General features: G+C 48.8%; 1 long non-coding RNA gene across 3 annotated transcripts in view; it reads left to right on the plus strand.

Annotated features, from left to right (window-relative positions):
* The window catches only part of LOC133243084 (uncharacterized), a 28,688-nt gene extending 23,583 nt beyond the window's left edge, over positions 1 to 5,105 (plus strand). For all 3 annotated transcript variants that reach the window (XR_009734970.1, XR_009734968.1, XR_009734969.1), the window contains 3 exons: positions 933 to 1,043; positions 1,153 to 1,479; positions 2,686 to 5,105. This is a non-coding gene — a long non-coding RNA (uncharacterized LOC133243084). The remainder of the gene's footprint in view (positions 1 to 932; positions 1,044 to 1,152; positions 1,480 to 2,685) is intronic.
* The last annotated feature ends 895 nt before the right edge of the window (positions 5,106 to 6,000 follow it).

A 6,000-nucleotide genomic window follows, 5' to 3' on the forward strand; every position in this document is an offset into this window, starting at 1 on the left:
TCAGTGTGACGGTTCCCTTCGGCCACTGGGTCACTTCCCTTCTGGTGGCCTTTGCAGTGGACAACTGACACTTCCTTTGGTTCCCATACTACTTCCAGAAGTTTCAATATTTTGACTTGGGTTTTGATCCCTTTCCCTCCTGCTGTAAGGAGTCCTCTTTCCTTGTATAAGGTTCCGTGGACATGTAGAGTAGTGAAAGCATACCGCAAGTCTGTATAGGTATTGACTCGCTGCTCTCAGCTGAGTTCCTGGGCCCCGATTAATGCCCATAACTCCACTCTCTGCGCTGACCATCCTTGAGGAAGTGCCTCTCCTTCCTCCACTTCAGAGTGAGACACTACAGCATACCCAACCATCTTCTTTCTGTTTTCTATGTAACTGCTACCATCTGTATATAGGACCAGGTCTGGGTTGTGGGGTGGCTTGTCAGTCAGGTCTTGTCTATTAGAAAACACTTCGTCTAATAATTCCAAGCAATCATGTTCCAAGGGCCCTGCTTCTTTTGGTAGGAAGATACCTGGTTTTAGAGTTCATACAACTTTCAGGTTTCCCCATGGATGTTTACATAGTAACCCTTGATACTTAGTCATCCATGCATGTGTGAGCCAGTGGTGGCCTCTGCTATCCATCAGGGTTACAACTGAGTGTATGATCTTAACATTTAGGTTTTGCCCCAACATTAATTTGACAGCCTCGCTCACTAGCATGGTAGTGGCTGCTATTGCTTGGAGGTAGGGTGGCCATCTGTTTAGACAAGTGGCCACTGGCCTTTGGCAAGGCCTGAATTTTTGGGTCAAGACTCCCAAGGCCATTTTGTACATTTCATGACCACAGAGATTGAACGCTCTGTTGATATTGGGAAGCTCTAGGGCTGAGGCATTGGAGACTTTGGCCTTAATTGTTTGAAATGCCACTTCTTGGCTCCATTCAAGGGGAGCCTTTTCTTCTTTCAGGGCCTCATATAGGGTTCTGGCCATGTCTGAAAATCCAGGGATCCATATCCTGCAGAATCCTGCTGCTCCCAGGAGCTTGTGGACCTTCTGGTGAGTGGTAGGGGGAGGGTTGGTGCAAACTGCTTGTTTCCTTTCAGTTCCTAGCATTTGCTGGCCCGAGATGATATTAAAACCTAGATATTTGATTTGTCTTTTACAGATTTGTGCATTTTTCTTTGATACCCAGTACCCAGCTTCCATTAACAAGGAGATGAGGGCCTTTGCTCCTTCTAGGCATCGAGCCTGTGTTGTGCTCAATGACCTACTTCACCAGACACAGTCTAACTCTCGTCCAGGAAATTGCACAAAGTCAGTGGCCAAAGCTCCGCTGAAGAGAGTAGGGGAGTTCTTGAAACCCTGAGGAGGCCTCGTCCAAGAGAGCTGTTCCTTGTTTCCCATGTGTGGGTTTTCCCATTCAGGGGCAAATAGTGGTTGGCTGACAGGTGCAAGCTGGAGGCAGAAGAAGGCATCTTTCAAGTGCGAGCAAGTAAGTCATTCAGCTGTGGAAGGGATCAGTCCTAGTAGGGTGTACGGTTTAGGCACTGCCGGGTGCAGAGTAATTGTTGCCTCATTTATAGCTCTTAAGTCCTAAACCGGATGGTAGTCATGTGTCCCTGGCTTCTTCACGGGTAGTAGTGGGGTTTCCAGGTGACTGACATTTCATCAGAAGTCCGTGTTGGAGTAGTCTATCTAAATGAGCGTGGATTCCCAGCCGGGCCTACCGGGGAATCAGATACTGTTGTAGTTTTACAGGCTGAGCTCCTGGTTTCAGATCAATCAGGATGGGAGTAAGGAGTTTTGCCAGGCCCAGAGCATTTTCCTTGGCCAAAACTGGTGGGTACTCAGTCTCTGATTCCGGAGGAATGGTCCCTTCTCCTGGAAGGGAGGAATATAGGCCCCATTCTTCTTCTCACCTTACAGCAAGAGTCATAATCAAGGAGGAGAGTGGGCCTGCTAGCTTTAGGAGAGGTTACCCATCAGCAGAAAAGGAAATCTGGGCCCCCATCTTAGCAACCAGGACTCTTCGCATCAAGGGAATAGGGCAGTTGGGCAAGTGAAGGAATTCGTGCTCTACCTCATGGCCCCCCGTCAGCATTGTCAAGGACTGCAAAAGGGCCTGCAGGTCTGGATGTGTGTGGGTCTGGGCTCCTGTGCCCCCAATGATGGTAGTTTCTTTTCCTGATAAGGGGACTATCTCCTGGGTGACCTGGGAATGCTCAGTGCCAGTGTCCACCATAAAGTCCCTTGGATAGCCCCTACTTGAATTCTGACCATGGTCTCTCGGGGACCCAGTTGGAGAGAGTTTAGTTTCCTCTAGTTGGGATTCTGCTTGAGTTAGCCCGATCAGATTAGTGCTGTGTGGCTTGAGTTAATACCGGATCGGTGGGCCTGCTGCTTTGGTTTACTTCTCTGGGCGACTGGGGCACTCATTTTTCCAGTGTCCCTTTTGCTTGCAATAGGCACATTGATTGTGGCTAAGGGGAATTTTCCTTTTCAGATCTGGGCCCCTTGCCTTACGGTGTGGTCCCACTGGGGGTGCACACTGTGGCAGAACAGCTGCCAAGAATGTGACATTTTGCTTCATCCACTTTTTGCTGTTTAGTTGTGATTGACAAAGACTTTGTTGGCAAAGCAGGTCTGTGGCATTTTTACCTGCAAGACTTCTAATTTCTGTAATTTTTTTTTTTTTCAGATGTCTGATTGGGCCTATCCCTCAAAGGCTGAATTTATCATCCATTGATTTTCAGTGGTTTCAAGATCAAAAGGGGTGAAAACCCAGAAGGCCTCACACGGCTTTTTCAGAAATCGTCCAGGCTTTCATCTGGTTCATGTAGCACCTCAGTGGTCTTAGCCATGTTACCAGGCTTCTTAGCCCTGTCTTTTACCCCCTGTAGGAGAGAGGGCCTGTGGCTATCTCTCTAACTGGTTTCTTCCCCCCTCAGTATTGGGATACCAGAGAGGCTCTTCCTCTGGGAAGTTCTCCCAAGCCCAGTTCTCCACATCTTATTGGGCCCCTGGGGCATTGGCCTGGACCCATTTTCTAGCCTTTGTCATGACTCATCGGCATTCCTCTATATTGAATAGGGTGAGGAGACACTGCAGGCAGTCTCCCCAGGTGGGGCAGTGGGTCTGAAAGATGGATTCTAAGAGACCAATCACTACTTGGGGCTTTTCAGAGTATGAGGGGGTGTGATCTTTCCAGTTAAGGAGATCAGTCATGGAAAAAGGCCTGTAGTAAAAAACAGGTCAACAGAGCAGCAACTGTGAGCTTGTTTATGTCTCTTGATGTAATTGTAGATGTGTGGAACCACTGTCCGGAGATGTCACTGGCCATCCTTTTCTCGTTCCTATTTTGGACAGGGGTGCCACAGAGATACAGTGACCAGTCTTTGGTGTCTGAATTTGTCTGCATTCGCCAAGGGAGGATCTGTTTCTGACCACTTCTTATTTCTGACTGGATGGTGTGTGCTGAATGGTGGCCTGTCACTGCTTAAAAATGTCAGGAACTGCAGTCCCTTTGGCACACCTTGTCTGTGGACAAGTGTGTTGTGTATGAGTATGTGTGTGTATCTTTCTGTGTGTGTGTGTGTTTAACAAGAAAGCCCTGGGTCTCTGAAATGCTCCTTGTCTTCACAAGGATGTGTCTGGAGTCATCTGGCACTCACAACATACCGGACAGCAGCCACTTCCTTCTCCACCTTGGTGTGGAAAACCTCCTGCTTCTGCACTGCACTAGTGGGAACAACAACAGGGGCTCTGACTGACTGGGATGGGCTGTGGGACTCGCACTGTCTCTGTTACTTCCCAGGATTATCCACAAATACAATAATAACTCTCTGGGAATGCTACTCTGGCCTAATGTTTCTGGTCACTTCTGACATAGAATCCCCACCCCTGGGTACTGCTCCTCTTCAGATGCAAGACAAAAGGAGTCACCCAAAGTCATGGCTCAGACACCTACAGGTGTTTGGGCCATGTTCGAATTCTGGTCCTGCTGTACCTTTGGACCTCCACACCACCAGCACCCAGTTCCCTCGGCCGCCCCTCACCTTGCCTGTGCCATTGTTCCCACCTCTATTCCCTCGGGCACCCCTTACCTTGCCTGTGCCATTGTCCCCACCTCTATTCCTGGTCCTTCTCCTCCTCCTGAGCAGCTGACTCTGAGGAATAGAAATCAGGATAGGGCTTGGGCCCAGAAGCCTGTGAAGCCCTGGAAGATGGCGCATCTCTGATCCAAGTGACCCTTCCTCCTCCGACGGTTGTTCCACCTGATACAAACGTAGGTCCTGTGGTCTTTCACATTCCCAGACCTAAACTCACTGTCTAAAGGGCCACCAGTCACTCCAGCCTCTCCAGCATGGGCCGGTAGATCACTCGGGGCTCCTGGCCTTGCACATTCCTGGCTCTGCTCCTCCAGCTTCTCCTCTGGCTCCTGCAAGGATAACTGCTCCTGCTCCACATCTTCCACCACTTCTACCTCCTCTGTGCTGTCTTCTTCCACCAGCAGCCTGACCTCTTGCCTGATCCCCACCATCTCTCTCGCTTCCAGGGCCTCACCTTCCTTTCTTTGCCTACACACTGAAGAGAGCCACCTCCTTGCTTGGTGTGCCACCTGGTGCCTACAAGGTCCCTGATGCCCCCACTGTGAGAGGAGGACCCAGGGCCCCCATCCCCTGAAAACTTGGCCTCACAGCTAAGAAGATCCAGAGTTCCAGGGTGCTCCTGGCATACTCTGGCAGCATCTCACCCTGGCTGTGGCCCGAGCTGGTGCAGCTGTGTAGGGGTTGGGCATGACAGCACAGCAGGTGGCCTGCACAGCCAATTATAATGCTGCTGTCACCCAGTGGCCATAGCTGCCTCCTTCTGGGGGTGCCCTGAGACTGAAGAAGTGGGTGGGGGATCACCTGGAACAAAGTGCACAGGCCGGCAAGATTGAGCAGTTTAACGGGCCCCCTAGGCTGCTGCTTCCTGACCTGCATACAGGTTTCTCAAGAGGCAGGTCAGGTGGTCTGGTATTCCCATCTCTTTTAGAATTTTCCACAGTTTATTGTGATCCACACAGTCAAAGGCTTTGGCATAGTCAATAAAACAGAAATAGATGTTTCTCTGGAACTCTCTTGCTTTTTCCATGATCCAGCGGATGTTGGCAATTTAATCTCTGGTTCCTCTGCCTTTTCTAAAACCAGCATGAGCATCAGGAAGTTCACGGATCATGTATTGCTGAAGCCTGGCTTGGAGAACTTTGAGCATTACTTTACTAGCATGTGAGATGAGTGCAATTGTGCGGTAGTTTGAGCATTCTTTGGCATTGCCTTTCTTTGGTATTGGAATGGAAACTGAACTTTTTCAGTCCTGTGGCCACTGCTGAGTTTTCCAAATTTGCTGGCATATTGAGCGCAGCACTTTCACAGCATCATCTTTAAGGATTTGAAATAGCTCAACTGGAATTCCATCACTTCCACTAGCTTTGTTCATAGTGATGCTTTCTAAGGCCCACTTGACTTCACATTCCAGGATGTCTGGCTCTAGGTTAGTGACCACACCATTGTGATTATCTGGGTCATGGAAATCTTTTTTGTACAGTTCTTCTGTGTATTCTTGCCACCTCTTCTTAATATCTTCTGCTTCTGTTAGGTCCATACCATTTCTGTCCTTTATCAAGCCCATCTTTGCATGAAATGTTCCCTTGGTATCTCTAATTTTCTTGAAGAGATCTCTAGTCTTTCCCATTCTGTTGTTTTCCTCTATTTCTTTGCATTGATCGCTGAGGAAGGCTTTCTTATCTCTTCTTGCTATTCATTGTAACTCTGCATTAAAATGCTTATATCTTTCCTTTCTCCTTTGCTTTTCACTTCTCTTCTTTTCACAGCTATTTGCAAGGCCTCCCCAGACAGCCGTTTTGCTTTTTTACATTTCTTTTCCATGGGGTTGGTCTTGATCCCTGTCTCCTTGCAATGTCACGAACCTCATTCCATAGTTCACCAGGCCCTCTATCTATCAGATCTAG

Source organism: Bos javanicus, chromosome X, assembly GCF_032452875.1.
Source record: "Bos javanicus breed banteng chromosome X, ARS-OSU_banteng_1.0, whole genome shotgun sequence".
In the NCBI taxonomy this organism is placed as follows: domain Eukaryota; kingdom Metazoa; phylum Chordata; class Mammalia; order Artiodactyla; family Bovidae; genus Bos; species Bos javanicus.